Source organism: Lissotriton vulgaris, chromosome 8 (assembly GCF_964263255.1).
Source record: "Lissotriton vulgaris chromosome 8, aLisVul1.2, whole genome shotgun sequence".
Lineage (NCBI taxonomy): Eukaryota > Metazoa > Chordata > Amphibia > Caudata > Salamandridae > Lissotriton > Lissotriton vulgaris.
This window is the reverse complement of record NC_141696.1, coordinates 1,422,122,808-1,422,141,317: the sequence shown is the minus strand read 5'-3', so window position 1 is coordinate 1,422,141,317 and position 18,510 is coordinate 1,422,122,808.

Here is an 18,510-nt window from a genome sequence, read left to right as displayed (position 1 = left end):
TGACGTTTAAATATCTGAGCTTCAGGACGCTTTTACCGAGCTCTCGAATAAATACAGGATTCTTTTTGTCAATGTCAACTTTACAACAGGTTAGCAGATTAAAGATGTGCTCCAACCATGGTATTTTCCTGCTAAGTTCAAGGGTTAAACAATCCATTATTATATTTGTAATACATTTTGTTTCTTCTTTAGCCCATATCCCTCGCCAGAAAGTCAGACCAGCCATATTTATCATGTCATTTAGGTATGGGACCAAAACTTCTTTATGGACTATATAGTTCACTGATGCTCTAGGGACTACCAACAGTCTTTAAAAAAGTTGTTTTCTTGTGTTTGTAGGGAGGCGATGATAAAGGTGGATAGAATTTCAACAAACCACTGAAACACGTCGACGCCCTAGTACAGTGTGATTCGAGGCTCAGACACTGTTGTTGACACAGTACAATCTTAAAGTGCATAACACCGGTGCCTTAAAAAGAATATCAGAACACACACCTTGTATTGCACAAATTGTATGTCTTACCATTTTTCTGTCTGTTCTTAGCAATATTGCTGGTCAATATTGAATGTGGGATTGTTATTTTATTATTATAATTATTTTAACCTATGTCAAGCAGCTTACTATGTTTTCTGCTTTTTTAATTTTACTGTATACAATAAATTTTGTCAGTTTTTACTCTAGATGTACTTGTTATAGTTATTGCTTTTTTCCACTTATGGTGCTTATGTACATGACCTTGTTCAAGGAAATCTCTGTTTTATATTGGATGTTAGCTCTCCCCCAAATCACAGCCCCATAACAGACCCCCTGAGATGCATTTACTCCGGTACTAGGCTAGAATTTCTCGAATGGGTTTGTTTCCTAGTTTCGCAGAGAACCTAAAAATACTCTCTGTGATTCTTAAAAATGTCATGTCACATGATTCAATATGCGTGTTCCATGAGCCATTCCTGTTAAAAAGCATCCCCAAGTATGAAAAAGATAAAACTCTATTGATAATAACTGTACCCACCTGGTGTTGTGTATTCTTAGATCTGTTGCTCCCACATGTCATGAAAAATGTTTTCTTTAGATTTAGCTGTAAGTCTTTTTCTGCCATGTATGATACAAAATTATCTATTAGGAGTTGGAGCCTGTTTGCTGTCCTAGGAATTAGGACGACAAAGTCTGCGTATAATAATACTGGCGTGGGACGTGTTCCAACTTTCAGGGCATCTGCAGTTAGATTTTGTAAAAAGGGGTCCATGTTATCAATATAAAGGGAAAATAAAAGGGGTGCTAACACGCAACCTTGTCTGAGACCGTGCATGACTCTAAAATCCGGTGTACATTCCACCATATTACCAAACCGTGCCCTGGAAGTTAAGGAGTTATAAATCTGAGACAGATATATAATTATAGTAACAAGCGCTCCTAGTCCTTTCAGTGTTTGCCATAATGTATGATGGTTGACTAGGTCATAGACGCTTGTGAGATCAACAAAACATAGATGTAGTGCCCCTTCCTTTACTAATGTATACTTCCTTATCAGTAATTCTAAATTTAAGCATTATTCCACGGTCCGAAAACCTCTTCTGAAACCATACTGTGCCTCTGATAGAATTTTTCGCTCACTGGCCCAGATTTCAAGCCTTTCTAACATTATACGGCCCATCACTTTAGAAGTGGAATCGAGAAGAGATATTGGGCAGTAGCAGTTTGCCTTCCCTCTGTCCCTTTTTTTTAAAAATGGGTAAAATGATGCTTTCGACCCAAGTGGCAGGTAATACGCCCTTAAGAGTGGCATTAAAAACATTCAATAAGATTGGTATCCAGAAATCCTTATTATGTTTGAAAACATCAATAGGGACCCCGTCAGCGGCTTTGCCATTGGCACTTTTTTGCAGCACCAATTTATTTTCTTCTGGCGTTATTGGTGGGGTTCCAACTGATTCTACTATTATAAAATTGCCCATTTTACCATCGGCTATTTTTAAAGCATCTGGATTAAAAATACTCTCAAAACGGTATACCCAGTATTCTGGGGTCACCACGGTGTCAATTATTACTGTGTTATTCTCTCTAAAGTAGGGATGGTTAATAGTTTTCCAAAAGAGAGCTTGCTCGTTCAACTCTGCTGCTTGGATTAATTTCTCCCAAGCCCCCTCATGTATCTCCCTTTTCCTTTCGTTCAAGGTGTTTTTTTAGTCTTTCCTCATGATACTGATCCTAACACTACCTCTAGGTTTTTGTTTTAGTGCCAATTTCAGTTCCCTATTCAGCCAAGAATATTCATGGTCAAAACATCTGGGGTTAAGATCGCATGCTTTCTTTCTCCTTTTAGTTGTTAAATCACCTGCAATTGTAGTTGTAGTATTACAGAAGGCAGTTATAATTGCCAAGTCAGAGGAAGAATCATCCAGACAGATATCTATAGCTCTTTTTGTTTTCTCTAAGAGGTTTTCCATGAATTTGGCTGGATTTTCTCCCGACCACCTTATTGAGATACCGTTATTCCCTTGTGTATTGATTTCAGTGTCCATTGTAGTCCCCCATACTTTTGGTGTCAGGTTTAGTCTCAATGACACAAAAAGGGGGTTATGATCACTAAAAAGGTTAATGTTAGTTTGATTTTTTTCCACCAGATCACGACAGTTAAATGATACAATGAAATGGTCTATGTTTGAAGATGACCTCCTCCCTGCAAAGGTTTGTATTTTTATTTCACCATCTAAACTGGAGGTTTTTAGAGCTACTAGATCATATTTGTGCACAGCGTTATTGATTGCCTCCCTTGTCCTGTTGCCAAATTGGTCACAATACCTTCAGGGTTCTCCGGCATCATAGGTACACTTAACACAGTTAAAATCACCCACCTAAACTAAAATGTAATCCCCTTCAGGTCCCTTAAAAAAATTGTCCAAGTCGTTTTCGAATAATTTGATGACTCTTGGTGTTATCAAAAATATTATTATAAAAGTTTATGATAACAATGGCCTGTTTTCCTTTCAAATGAAAATGCAAAAGGTGATAATATTGTGATGAAACACACGTATTCCTTAAAATCAAGGGTGAGGTGGCTGCGATTAATGACCAGGCCATCTTTCGCTCTACCTATTCTAAAGAGGCTAGCATTTGTGCAAAGGGTTTGATAGTCATTTACAAAAAAAGGCCCAGTACACCACGTTTCTTGGATTAATACGACCGCACACCCTTCTAGCGTTTTCAGCCAGTCCTCATCCCTAATTTGATTTTTGATCCCAACGATGTTCCACGTCATGATATTTCAAAACTCACTGGGTTATATGGTAGGACCATCTATCGTCAAGTTACTGGTGAGTGGGTGTTCATTATTACCAGTACTAGGCTTATCCAGAGCCTCTGTGTTGGGAGGTGCAGTTGGATTAACATTTTCCAGATTAGTTGTTAATTGTTATGTGGGCAGCTTCCTTAATATTATGCAAATGCTCTTCTATTCTATATGTACCGATTATTATTAAAGTTCACTGCCAATGTGTTTATAACTATCAAAGTGCCTTTATAAGCATAGTCTCCAACCCGGGACTTTCAGATGCCAGTCCCCATATGCACAGTCTCAGCCATGCTCCAGTATTGCTTTCGGGAGCATCAACTCCTACACAATTTGTCAATTAGTTCCAAGGATCAAAGTTCCTCAGTGTGTTGTTCGTTTGAAGTTTATTTTGCCATGATCAATTACTCACTGAGAATTGGCATAAAATCATTGAACACAGCCTCCTTCCTTCAGAGTAATCCATGCTATATATATGAACAAGGCAGGGGAACCTGCTGAAACGTGTTACAGCACAAACATAAAATACAAACCTTACTAAGAAGACTGGAATTGCAGTGTCAGTGTCTGGCTGTTCGAAACTGCTTACTGGAATTGGTTGTGGATATATTTATGCATGTCAGCCACTCCCCTGTGCAAATTCAATGCCGGCTCCAGCAGGATGAGAGGAGCCGGCGGGACCGTGGGGGCAATGGGGCTATCCCCACGGTCCCCAACAGTTTGGCCGGGCCGCAGGGTATGGGTCCCCGGGGCCAAAAGTGGCCTGGGAGGGGGGCCACGCAACCCCATCCCACGATTTAAAAAAAAGATTTTTTTAAAAGAGGCCATCCGCAGGGGATGGGGTCCCAGGGCCGAGATTGACCTCCGGAGGGGGGCGCGCGGCCCCCTTCCCATTTTTTTTTCTTTTTAAAAAGGGAGTCAGGCCCTGGGGATGGGTCACCAGGGGCCCCCTTCTAAAAAAAAATATTTGAAAAAAGCCAACATCTCACTGTAGGCCCTTCCCCATCCCTGCACCACTCTGCAAACGCGCCCCCTGGCGCATTCTAAGTTGGGGAATTAAGTCCTCTTGATTACTGCGGGTCCTGGGGGCCTACTAGCCCACCAGGTACCTCCAGTAAGCGCCACACAGCTGGATTGCAGAGAGGTAGTCCCCCAAGCAGCAATGCGGCAGAGTCGTATTTGCAGAGTGATGCAAAAAGGGGCGTGGCCTCAGACCACTCGCCGCAATCCAGGTGTGTGGCACTTACTGGAAGCACCTGGCGGGCTGGTTGTCCCCCAAGGACAAAGAGAAATGAAGGGGACTTAATACCCCAACTTACAACATGCCAGGAGGTGCGTTTGCAGAGTGGTGGGAAAAGGGGGAATGGCCTTTGTCCACCTCTCAGCAATCTCACTGTGGGCTTACTGAAGGTAAGAATTTGAATTTGAATTTGAATTTGAATTTGAAGGGATTTGTATAGCGCTTGTACACCTGGCGGTTTCTTGGCGCTCACTGGCAACTGCTACTCAGTGGGTCGGAAAGGGGAAAAGGTGAGCATTCAGGATGGGAAGGCTTGGGTGAAGAGGAAAGTCTTGAGGTCTCTACGGAAGAGGGGGTACTGGGTGCAGGTTCTGAGGGGCAATGGGAGAGAGTTCCAGAAGGCTGGCCCCGTGGTAGCAAATTTTGAACCACCCCACTTCTTCCGTTTGAAGCGGGGAACCAGGAGTAGGTGGTGAGAAGAGGGTCGGAGGTCTCGTGAGGGAGTATAGGATTGAATGGCCGAGTTAATGAAGGAAGGGGCAGAGCCTGTCCGGGCTTTAAAAATGGTGCAGCCGAGCTTGAATAAGACGCGTTGCCGGACAGGGAGCCAGTGCAGGGAAGAGAGAAGAGGGGTTACATGGTGTGATTTAGAAAGGTTAAAAAACAGCAGAGCGGCCTGGTTTTGAACAAGCTGGAGACGTCTCATAAGGTAGTTGGGCATGCCATGGTAGAGGATATTGCCATAATCTAGGCGGGATGTTACCATGGCTAGAAGAATTAGTTTGAGCGCGTCTGGGGCGAAAAATCGAGAGACTCTGCGGATAGTCCTGAGTGAAAGGAAGGCTGAGGAAGCCACAGCAGAAACTTGAGAATGTAGGGAGAGTTGGTTATTGATTTTAAATCCAAGGGTTTTGACAGAGGATACAGGAGTGGGAGGGGAACCTAGTGAGGGGGGCCAGAAGGAGGAGGTCCAGGGACTGGAGCAACCACCCGTCAACACCAACTCCGTTTTATCGGGGTTGAGCTTCAGGTGGTTGAAGTTCATCCAGTCCTGGATGAAGGTCATAATGGACTGAACTTTGGACATGGACTCCGGAGCAGAGGAAAGGGAAAAAATGAGCTGGAGATCGTCTGCGTAATTATACACAGAGACCTCCAGTTGCTGTAAAGCAAAGATGAGGGGGGCAATGTAAAGGTTAAATAAAAGGGGGGACAAAGAGGAGCCCTGGGGGACACCACACTGTATGGGTTGAAATTCCGCAGAGAACTCTCCCAGACGAACCGCTTGAGTCCGGCCGCTCAAAAAGGAGGATAACCATAGTAAGGCTGTTCCTCTGATTCCCGCCGCTTCGACACGTGAAAGTAAGATGGTATGATCCACCGTGTCGAATGCGGCGGAGAGATCTAAAAGGATCAAGGCCTGATGTTGATTGGTATCCATTCCTTGTCGGAGGTTGTCCAGAACCGATGTTATAACAAACTCAGTTGAGTGGGCCGGGCGGAAGCCGGCCTGTCTTGGAGCCAACACACCATGACTTTCCACGAACTCGCTCAGGGTTTTTACCACGTGCCGTTCCAATACCTTGGCCAGGTAAGGCAAGAGGGAGATTGGGCGGAAGTTGACTGGATCGGAGGGATCCGCTCCGGGTTTTTTTAGGATCGGAACGATCACTGCCGATTTGAGTGCAGGGGTGACGATGCCCTGAGCCAGCGAGCTGTTTAGGAGCACTAAAGGTGGTGAGGGGCAGTAAGTGTAAATCTGCTTTAGAATGTAGGCGGGGCAGGGGTCCAGCGGGGAGCCGGACTTGACCAGCGGGAGAATGGAGAGGAATGAGTCGGTCGAGAGGGGAGGAATTGAGTCCAGATGTGCAGTGACTGGAGGACGGCAGGGGTCAGTGAAGGTCTGGGATGGAGAAGGAATATTACTTTTGATTTTATTGATTTTGTCCAGGAAGAAGTGATTGAGCGAGTCGCATAGTGTTTGAGAAGGAGATGGTTTGAGTGACGCTCTGTCGGAGAAAGCAAGATCCTGGATGATAGAAAAAAGTTCTCTTGGCCGATTCTCCGCCAGTTGGATTTTAGAGGAGAAATAGTTTTTCTTTGTGTCTAGTATGGCTTTCTTGTACTGAATGAGAAGAGGTAGGCTAATTGGCCCCTAAAGAACCCCCAGCAGCGAAGGGGACTTCAATCCCCATCCAGGTCACGTCAGGGAGCGTGGTATAGAGTGGTGGGCAAAGGGGGCATGGCCTTCTAAGAGAAATTAAAAATCCTGCTGTGTGGGACTTACTGGAAGTAATAAGAGGGGTAGTTGCCCCCAAAGATGTCCTTGAGGGCCAACTCCCCCTCTTGTTACCCCCAGTAAGTCCCACCGAGTGGGATTGCTAAGATGTCTTCGGAGGCCATGCCCCCCTTTCTCCACCACTCTGCAAACACGCCTCCTGGCAGACTACGGAAAGGGGGAAGGGGGAAGATGGAAGGGGGAAGGGGGTTGAAGTCCATTTTACTCCTAAGGGACTTTGGGGGCCAGGAAGTCCTCCTGAAACCTTGTGTAAGTCCTACGCAGCGGAATTCTTTAGCGCTGGTCGGAGGGGCAGCACCCTTTCTCTACTATTGTGTGAACGTGACTCTTATTTGAAGTAGCATGTTTTTGCATCTCTGACTTAGAGGTAGTTTTACAATTTTAATCACCCTGCCCTATTATATATGAGGGCCTTAAAGTGGAAGTCATGCCAATCACAGGAGTATCCCAACCCATAGTGTTCCCTAGTGTATGTAGGTGTTTTCACTGTATTCTGAGTGTCTTTCAGCACAACACTGGCTCTATGCCTGGTTATTCATAGTGAGTACCACCAATACGTGTCAGCAAAAAGTTGAGGACACAGGATGAGTTTGGAACAAGGCCTTTTTCTGCACCTCTGTTGGTTCTTTCTGTATATCTCTTGCTTCTTTCTGTACCTTTCTACCTGTTTCTGGAGCTTTGTTGCCTCTTTCTGCATTTGTCTTGGTTCTTTCTGCTCCTCTCTTCCTCTTTCTGCACATGTCCTACCTCTGTAGGCATTGTTAGAAATTAGCATTTAAAAAACCTTTGAAATTCACTGACAAAAACACAGTTTTCAGGGAAGTCATAGTTGGACATTTTACTTGTACAAAACCAGAGAAATTCGGCCATTAGAGTTGGTTCAACTCCCTATAGTTTGCGCCCCACAATGCACTTCTGATGACATCACATATTACATCATTCATGAAATGGTAAGTGACATCACTGATGACATCTCAAATGACATCACTGATGACATCATCCATGTGATAATCTGATGCACCTCCTCACACCCTAATATAACCTTTGATACACCCACTTTAAAAATTAGACTACCATTTTAGAAACCACAGATACACCAATCCCAATGACTAAATACCTAATCACTGATTCCTAGGTCTACACACACATCCACTTATTCACCCATGCAGTCACTCATACATGCAGTCACTCATCAATACAGCACTTTCTAACTATAAAGTCCCTGAAACCTGTGTTTTTTTCAGTGAATTTCAAAGGTTTTTTTAAATGCGAATTTCTAACTATGCCTATATATCAAAAACCAAAGTCCAAGTGCCTATTGTGTACAAATCAAGTACGGACTCCAAATTTACTGTTCTGAAATTTACAAGTTTATTCCTCTTATGCTGCAGATGAGGCGTTTTGGCCACGTCCTTTGGCCTTGATCACATGACCACGCTACATTGTACAAGTTTTTAAATGCTGAAAATCAAACCATGTGACAACACTAGTAGTCATGGAAAACAGATTTTAACATATATAAATATAAACAAATACCGTTCAATAATAGCAAACTCATTTTGTGTTAGTAAAAGACAGATAAATAATGTGTACAAATACATATATGATGTTAACCCCTATGATGCGCACTTTGGCCAACAGCCGTCACAAGCACTAACTCGGTAGTGCTGCGCACATCCGTTGGCCGACGCAGCCCTGCCCACTCTTTCAAACCGCCGGTTAAGCTGTTAAGAAATATGGCAAATCATCACAAACATGTTCAAAATGATACAATCTAAATTTAGGTAACATTGTGTATATTAATGCCTGACATTAAAGTTTATTTAATACTTGATTGCAGCCTAAAATGCTTGAATCAGGATATGATATGAGAGGATATGTTAAACTAGATGTTCTAATATTTAATATTACTTCAAAGTACCAACATTAAAATACCAATGGCATCAGCCAACATCATATTAAAAAATACTTATTGCACAAGATCCCTCATTCCATGCTAAAGTGCTTAAAGTGCAACTTATAAAAAATACTATAGTTAAAGTGCTTTACATGATGTGATGCTGAGGCTTCACTAATGTGAGGTCCAGCAATTTAAAATCTAATCCTAAATGGACATAGAAGCTGAGGAAAATACTGTTACAATAGAAATTAGGCCATAGAGTTGGAGGACCTACAGCAATCTATTGACTAAAACTATATATTAGTGAATAAGACATAAGCCACAAAGCTATAGAGATAAAGACTGGAAATTGAAATATAGATAGAGACTCACTGGGAGGTTGGATATTGGGTGCAGCATTATCATAAATAATTATTCAAATCCTCGCCAATGTTCAAACCTAATGGGGACTTAGTGTCCGATTCCATAATATATTTTGATTCTAATTGGCGTAGTATTTTTTCCTGGTTACCTCCTATTTTATTTACCTGTACAGCATCGATGACAAAGTATTCAATACAGCTCAAATCATTGCTATGTGCAGGATATGAAGTATCAGAATTTACTATTGCACGCAAATGCTGCAGGTTCCTTACATACACTTGCAGCTTGGTGCTGCCTACGCAGAGTAGACCACAATTGTATTGTAGCACATATAAAGTGTGGTCTGTTCGACAAGCGTACCGCCCTTTAAGTTCAATGCCTTCAGAAGAAATTGCTGTACGGTAGGAAGTGGTGTTTATGCTAAATTTGCATACATAACATTTGCTAAATGTAAAAAAAAGCTGCTTCAGTGACAACCAGCTTGTTTTATTCTCCATTTCGGGGCTAGTTTTGACAAATTCGCTACGCATAAAAAAGTATGCGAAACGTGAAATTGGGCCTTCCTGGGAGCACTTGACTAAGGGCTGCATCGGTGAGTACAATTGGCCATTGCTGATTAATAATGGGCCTAATGTCGGTAACCTGTTTGCTGTATATAGTGATTAACCTTATTGGGATTTCTACCACTCTAATTCATTAATGCAGGATGTTAACTCCGAAGCCTCCACCTCACTACGGGGATTCAGTAATGTATTCCTGTCTTTGCTGTTAGTTTTCTTTATAGCAATATCCAATCTATTTTGCTGTTACCCCCTTTCCATAAATCTATATTTGGCTTCGAGCTGATGTTGAATGAGGTCATTCTCTGTACTACAGGCCCTACGAATTCAGAGAAATTCTCATTGGGGGATACTAGTAATGGTGTGTTGTGGATGAAAACTATGTGCGTGCAGCTCTGAATTCGCAGCAGTGGGTTTTCTAAATAAACAGGTTTCGATCTTACCTTGGTATATATACACCCTCACATCTCGAAAATGTTTGGTGTTTTCATCAATATATGCAGTGAACTCCAAATGCAGGTTATTGGCATTAATATTTCTTGCAAATTGTTCCGCCTGTGCTGCTGTTCCACTCCATATAACTAAAACATTGACAATTGATCACCACCACTGTACCATGTGGGAGACCAAATCCACATTCAATTCAATTCAATTCAATTAATTTATATAGCGCGCTACATACCCAGAGGGTCTCAAGGCGCTTGGAGAAGGGGGGGAATTACTTGTCGAATATCCAGGTTTTAAGTTGCTTTCTGAATGCTAGGTGGTTCTGAGTGAGGCGAAGGTGAGTGGGAAGTGAGTTCCAGGTTTTAGCCGCCAGGTAGGAGAAGGATCTTCCTCCCATGGTGGTTTTGTTGATCCGAGGTACAGCAGCAAGGGCTTGGTGGGAGGAGCGTAGCTGGCGGGAGGGGGTGTAGAAGGAAAGTCGTGTGTTGAGGCATTCGGGTCCAAGTTCGTAAAGTGCTTTGTGTGCGTGGGTTAGGAGGCGGAATGTTATCCTCTTATTGACGGGGAGCCAGTGGAGGTTTTTCAGGTGACCAGAAATGTGGTCTTTACGCGGAATGTCTAGTATGAGTCTGGCTGATGCGTTCTGGATGCGTTGGAGTTTTTTCTGAAGTTTTGCGGTGGTACCGGCGTATAGGGTGTTTCCGTAGTCCAGGCGGCTTGTAACCAGTGCGTGGGTGACCGTTTTTCTAGTTTCAGTGGGGATCCAGCGAAATGTTTTTTTGAGCATGCGAAGAATGTTGAAGCAAGATGATGAAATGGTGTTGACTTGTCTGGTCATCGAGAGTGAGGAGTCCAGAATGACGCCCAGGTTCCGTGCGTGGTCTGTCGGGATGGGTGCTTTTCCAAGGGACTCTGGCCACCACGAGTCGTCCCAGGCGGAGAGGGAGGTACCTAACTTTGAGGACATGCTCCTCTCACCAGCCAACAAGAAGACATGCATACCTTGGGGAGAAGCATGCCCCCAGCTATATATATAGAGAGAGAGATAGAGAGAGAGTGCCTTTGGGTAAACTGGTGGGTGCGGGTGGTCTCCTACGCGGAGGCAACTTAGCTCTTTTAACCTTCCATGAAAATACGCCTGCAACTTTGAGCTTTTAGTTCCTTCAAGCTATGCCTGAAGGCTGCGAAGTAATGAATGGAGATAGACTGTGTTGAACTTAGATCCTTTTTTTGGCATTTAGGGCCTAATTATGACTACAGTTGTGGTGCAGGCACTGCCGCATCAGTCTGTCCAACTGCCCTATTACAAGTTGGGTGGTCAGACCACCTTCGGACAGGCGCAACCGCCAAGGATCAGAGATCCTTGACAATGTTGCAGCAGTGTTGAGGTCGCAATATGCTTGGCAGTGTCGCTGGGGCACCACCAAGCATATTATGAGTTTCCTCCCTGCCACTGTTTTCATGGTGTTGAGCCTGCCATTAAAACTGTAGCTGAGAGGAAAGACAGGGGGCCGTAGGGCCCCCACTGTTGCCTCAGGGCCATGGGGTGCATGCAGTGGGAGCCACATGTTGTGCCCCATTGTGGGCATGCACCCTAGTTCCTATATGGCATGGACTGATGCAGAAACATTAGGGTAAAATTCAACTCTCATCTAACCTTTGAGCCCCAAATTAGGTTCCTTACCCCCACTTGCTTTGCCACCCTCAAGTCTCACAGAAGGATGCTTTCACCTCTTTCCAGTGGACTCCCAGAAAATAATGGCACATGCTCTGGTTATGGCAAAACTGGACTATGTTAATAGTCTATACTTAGGCCTTCAGACTTTCCGTATCCACTGGTTACAAATTATCCAGAAATCTGCTGTATGACTCTTCTTGAAGATCACCCCACGTTCACCAGTTTCTCCTCATCTGTGTGATCTTCACTGGATTACTGTCATTGAGAGAATCCAATTTATGGCACTTACTCTGGTTTTCACAGCCTTCTCATCTAAAGGCCCTCTCTGTCTTAGGAGAAGATGTAAGCCCTATTCCCAGTATGTATGTATGTTCTCTCTGTACTTAAAGCCAGACAAGGCGGACACTCCTTCTCGTACCTGCCCTCCACATTTTGTCATTCAGTATGCACTGCAGCCCCTTGGAATCTTGGAATCTATCTTAAGACTAAGGGCCTCAGGGGGGCGCTAGAGGGCGCATTGCAAGATGACTGCACCGTAGTGCACCTCCGCCAGGCGCCGTCATTATCCTGTTCCCTGCACGCCATTCGAGCCGTCAAATGCAAGTACGCTCATCAACAACAGCTGTGCATCGCTTTGGCAGTGTTTGGAGACCATTGGCAACCCATAACAGGCGCGAGGCACGGATTCTGACATATCGCTTCCGGAGCAACATGGCGGCCACGTAAGTGTCAAATGACGGAATTGGACCTCCAAGTGCAGCCTGGGCAACCCTCATGTTAGTGAGGACACAGTGTCAAACTATGCAGCCGGTGCTACTAGAGTCCACGAGTGGCTTGCTGTGTGGGACCTATGATCAGCGGAGCCGCTGGTGCAGGTACGCAGGCGGAGCTGAGGTGTTTCTGGTGATCTGCGTTGTGTTGTCCTGGCCACACTCCACTTATCCTACTGTATGCTTATTGCCACTGCCCCGGCTTGCTGAGGGGGTCCTGGGCCATCGGCGGGTAGCTGCGACGAGTGGACAGGTCTAGCTGGAGCAGCCCATTCGTGCCTATAAGCAGCCTCCATTGTTATACTGTGTTCAGGATCAGGGGCTATCACACTGCCCCGTACGTCGGCTCGCGGGGAGACTGGCCAAAGTATACTGCTTGGCATCTCGCTGACAGAGGGTGGAGGAGTCTGCCGCATATGCGTCCCTGGTTGTGCACGGCATATCGCCCTGGTTCCTACTATCCTCCAGTGTGCGGGGTACCTACTAAATAAACAGTGCAGCAACAGGACGTGCATAACTGGGGACATTATCTTATGGTATATGCGCCAAAGCCTGCGCATATCCACTGCCATGGGCAAACCAGACAAACAAACCATGCCTTTACTTGGACTTGCGCAAATTAGAGAAATCACAACAAACTGCTGCTTCTGACTCAGAACTGGACACTACAGCTGAGACCCCATCTGCTCTGGAAAAGACACTTTCAGCTATCCAGGCTAGCCTGCATTCCATAGACGGTAAAATTGAGACCCCTAATGGCCATATGGACCACAGCTCAGCTAAATTAGACAAACAGGCAGTTAGGATTGGCAAGGCAGAGCAACTCATTTCTGATGCGGAAGATGGTCTACAGCAGGTCACTACAAAAACAACTGACATGGAGAAGATTTTGGTGGTCATGCAAGCTAAAAATGAAGACTTTGAAGCGCGGTCACGGCGCAACAATATACGCATATTGGGTCTGCCCGAATCCACAAATGTGGGTAGACTGGAAACCCATGTGGAAAACAAGCTCCAATACATCTGGGGCGCCGAAAACCTGTCTGACCTGCTCAGTGTGGAAAGGGCCCATCGCTTTTTGGCGGTTCGGCCACCTTCGGGCACACCATCCAGGCCAATCATCTCCCGCTTATTGAATTTTAGGGACTGAGACGCGGTGCTCTGCCAGAAGGGCACCATCACGTATCAGGGTAATACCCTGTCATTTTATCGGTAAGAGAATAACTTCAACAAGTAAAAAAGATCCTGATTACTGAGAACATTCAAAATGCCATGCTGTATCCGGTATGGATGATAAGGCCAGGATTTTCACTAGCCCCAAACAGGCCGTGCATTTTGCTAAATCTCTGCGACGCAAGAAACAAGTTCCTCCTGATGCATCAGACACCAAGGACAGACGTACATGAGTTGTCCCTTCGCTCTTGGACTCGCTGGTCGTCCCGCGGCTCAGTTAATGCCAGGAACATTGTTGTCATTATTATACTGAACACTATGGCATAGCGCCATTGATGTGCTGGATTTGGTCATTGTACCGCCATGGTATATTGATGTCACTGGCTGCATTCATGTACTTATATCCTTTTTCTGTATGCGCCACTCTGTGCCACTGCAAGTGTAGTATTGTCTTAATTTGCACTGGGAATAATGTCACAACATGTTTCTGGCACCAGTCTTGTTACTCACGGAGGCATCTTGACGAGGCGGCTTTGCATCAGCGGATTACACCCACTTCTCGCCGCACCCGCTCCGCGGGTGCCGCTTCGACCAGGAGTGCGTGGGGCTCTGATTGTTGAAGGAGAGGAACAGCAAGGCGGCTCTGGGCGTGAGGCTCGGCGGGGCTGCGAGCGTGCGGGGACTCCAACAACCAGGAGTCCCTGCGAGACCGGTAACCAGCAGCCAGTCCGCTCTCCCTGCTGGCCCGCCCCCCACCCACCTGAGAACAGTAAAAGGCACCCTCCATCCTTCCCTCGCCGGGACACCAGTCTTGTTACTCACGGAGGCATCTTGACGAGGCGGCTTTGCATCAGCGGATTACACCCACTTCTCGCCGCACCCGCTCCGCGGGTGCCGCTTCGACCAGGAGTGCGTGGGGCTCTGATTGTTGAAGGAGAGGAACAGCAAGGCGGCTCTGGGCGTGAGGCTCGGCGGGGCTGCGAGCGTGCGGGGACTCCAACAACCAGGAGTCCCTGCGAGACCGGTAACCAGCAGCCGGTCCGCTCTCCCTGCTGGCCCGCCCCCCGCCCACCTGAGAACAGTAAAAGGCACCCTCCATCCTTCCCTCGCCGGGACACTAGTCTTGTTACTCACGGAGGCATCTTGACGAGACGGCTTTGCATCAGCGGATTACACCCACTTCTCGCCGCACCCGCTCTGCGGGTGCCGCTTCGACCAAGAGTGCGTGGGGCTCTGATTGTTGAAGGAGAGGAACAGCAAGGCGGCTCTGGGCGTGAGGCTCGGCGGGGCTGCGAGCGTGCGGGGACTCCAACAACCAGGAGTCCCTGCGAGACCGGTAACCAGCAGCCGGTCCGCTCTCCCTGCTGGCCCGCCCCCGCCCACCTGAGAACAGTAAAAGGCACCCTCCATCCTTCCCTCGCCGGGACACTAGTCTTGTTACTCACGGAGGCATCTTGACGAGACGGCTTTGCATCAGCGGATTACACCCACTTCTCGCCGCACCCGCTCCGCGGGTGCCGCTTCGACCAAGAGTGCGTGGGGCTCTGATTGTTGAAGGAGAGGAACAGCAAGGCGGCTCTGGGCGTGAGGCTCGGCGGGGCTGCGAGCGTGCGGGGACTCCAACAACCAGGAGTCCCTGCGAGACCGGTAACCAGCAGCCGGTCCGCTCTCCCTGCTGGCCCGCCCCCCACCCACCTGAGAACAGTAAAAGGCACCCTCCATCCTTCCCTCGCCGGGACACCAGTCTTGTTACTCACGGAGGCATCTTGACGAGGCGGCTTTGCATCAGCGGATTACACCCACTTCTCGCCGCACCTGCTCCGCGGGTGCCGCTTTGACCAGGAGTGCGTGGGGCTCTGATTGTTGAAGGAGAGGAACAGCAAGGCGGCTCTGGGCGTGAGGCTCGGCGGGGCTGCGAGCGTGCGGGGACTCCAACAACCAGGAGTCCCTGCGAGACCGGTAACCAGCAGCCGGTCCGCTCTCCCTGCTGGCCCGCCCCCCGCCCACCTGAGAACAGTAAAAGGCACCCTCCATCCTTCCCTCGCCGGGACACTAGTCTTGTTACTCACGGAGGCATCTTGACGAGGCTGCTTTGCATCAGCGGATTACACCCACTTCTCGCCGCACCCGCTCCGCGGGTGCCGCTTCGACCAAGAGTGCGTGGGGCTCTGATTGCTGAAGGAGAGGAACAGCAAGGCGGCTCTGGGCGTGAGGCTCGGCGGGGCTGCGAGCGTGCGGGGACTCCAACAACCAGGAGTCCCTGCGAGACCGGTAACCAGCAGCCGGTCCGCTCTCCCTACTGGCCCGCCCCCCGCCCACCTGAGAACAGTAAAAGGCACCCTCCATCCTTCCCTCGCCGGGACACCAGTCTTGTTACTCACGGAGGCATCTTGACGAGGCGGCTTTGCATCAGCGGATTACACCCACTTCTCGCTGCACCCGCTCTGCGGGTGCCGCTTCGGCCAGGAGTGCGTGGGGCTCTGATTGTTGAAGGAGGGGAACTGCAAGGCGGCTCTGGGCGTGAGGCTCGGCGGGGCTGCGAACGTGCGGGGACTCCAACAACCAGGAGTCCCTGCGAGACCGGTAACCAGCAGCCGGTCCGCTCTCCCTGCTGGCCCGCCCCCCTGCCCTACACACCTCCTATATCACAGTCTCAAACTCCCGCAGCGCGGGACGCAGCTCGGGGCGAAGACCGGGCAAAGAGCGGGCCGTTTGAGGCCGTTCGAGTACGGAGAGGACTGGACTTGGCCATCCTCTATCGCCCTTTGCTCGGCCACCTGGTTCTCATATAAAGCTCCTTTCCTGCTTAGGCGGCCCGCCTACCCTGTCTAGTTATGTGCTCACGGGCAACCCGTAGTAGGGCTGCTAAGGGGGGGCCACAAACAAACGGCCCTATGGATGATTTTATTATTCGCACAAATCTAGCTATAGACAAGGAAATTACCAAACTGCAAACTTGTGTCTCCTTGGACCTGGCTGCTGCTAGAAGATTGTCCCAGGACATTGCCCATTCCAAAAAATCTTCCTTGGGCCACATCGCATCTGTTCTAACTCCGGAGCGTTTGGCCATTCCGCGCTGCGTAATTACGCAGGCAGATGTCCATTTCACTCCGGTGTCACCTGCTTTATCTCCATCCTTGTGTCCCATAACCCAGTTTGAAAATCAGAATCCACCTGTGGCTATCCCCGACCAGCAAAACACTATTAAATCCCCTACTCTCGTAATACCCGATAAACCTACTTGCACTAACTTAAAAGGTAAACTACACAAAAGAAAACGCAATTCTAGGTCCGCTTACTCACGTAAGAAGGCTAAAATTGCTGTGGCACATCAGTTTAATGTTGGAAGTGTACCTGTGATTAGCGCTTCAGGAGGGTGTGCCTCCTTGCCACATGTACACCGAGAGGAAGATAAAGATGGAGCAGTCTCTGCATCTACTATTGCTAATGCAAATGCCGAGGAAGTTGGATTACATTCAGAGGGTCAGGAAGGGAGGGATGGGGAGTTTATAGGTATAGTTTGGGAAACCCTAAAGAAGCTCCTTTCCCCCTTAGACCTGAAATTATCACGCATAGAAAATAATTTGCTAGAGATGGAAAAGAGTATTATAGCCTTGGCTACTCTTGGCTTGCGAAGTCTAGAAAATCAAGGTCTCGTAGAGAAAGACCCAGCCCCCAGACCCCACAACTTCCCCCTCTAACACCTGCTTCAACACGGCCTGTTCCCAAACCTCGAACCATGGCTGTTGATCGAAAAACTTCTGATTTTCAAACAAGGGCATCTAAGCTCCCCACCACCCAAGTTCCCGTACATACCAATGCTGGTGTTCCCTTAAGGCCAAATACCAGCAAAGCTGTCCACCAATCCACCCAGGGCCCACGCAACAAGAGCAATTTTCGAGGGGGCTATATTGATCTTCCTCCTGAGGCCAATGATTATGTGGTTGTGTTGACGGGTGTGCCCCAGATCGAAAATGACCACCACGAGAACCATTGGTCTCTGAAGAACAAGATCATGCACTGGCTCAACGTGAACAGACCGATTCCAAATGGCCGGAGAAGCAGAGTTCTAATGATCCGAAGAGTTCCCTGGGTGGGTCCCTCAAGGAAATCCAGTCCTGGCGACTGTATAGTGGTAACATTTGAGGATCCATACACGGCCCACCACATTTGCTCATGGCCCATCGATGGCGAAGGCTCATCTATTGTACCTAGGCCTTTGTCCTTTTTCTACCCGCCGCGCATTACACATACTAGGGAGGCGATTGGTCACTGGTACAACATCAGACACGGAGGGGGTACTTAAATAAAGAGCAAGATCTAACCTGACGCTGGCTTGGGGCACCAACTTTGAACAGGTTTGGATGTCTTGAGGAAGTTGATTGACTCCTAAGGCAATCTGTCTTTCCACCGCCTACAAAGGCTCCCCTAGCCCTTGGGGTCTCAGATTCTTCACTTCCGACAACCGAACCTGATGATTCTAACCCTATCTCATTTCCGCATCCAATGATACACCCCCCGCTAGTTCAGGGGGCGTTGAATTCCCCTAACAACCTAGGAACCCACGCAGTAGAGCATGAGATAGTTGTACCCCCCATGTCTCCCTTGTCACCCCATCGGATGGCCCCGCCCAAGGGGGAGCGATTTATTGTACATGGGGCATTTACCAGAAACCAGCATGAGCCCTCCCAAATGCCAAACAGAGTTGTCATAGCAGAGACAGGATTGGAGCCTGATCCCCCTACTTTTGTCACCTCGCCCAGGCAGGATATCACAGGTAATACACAGCT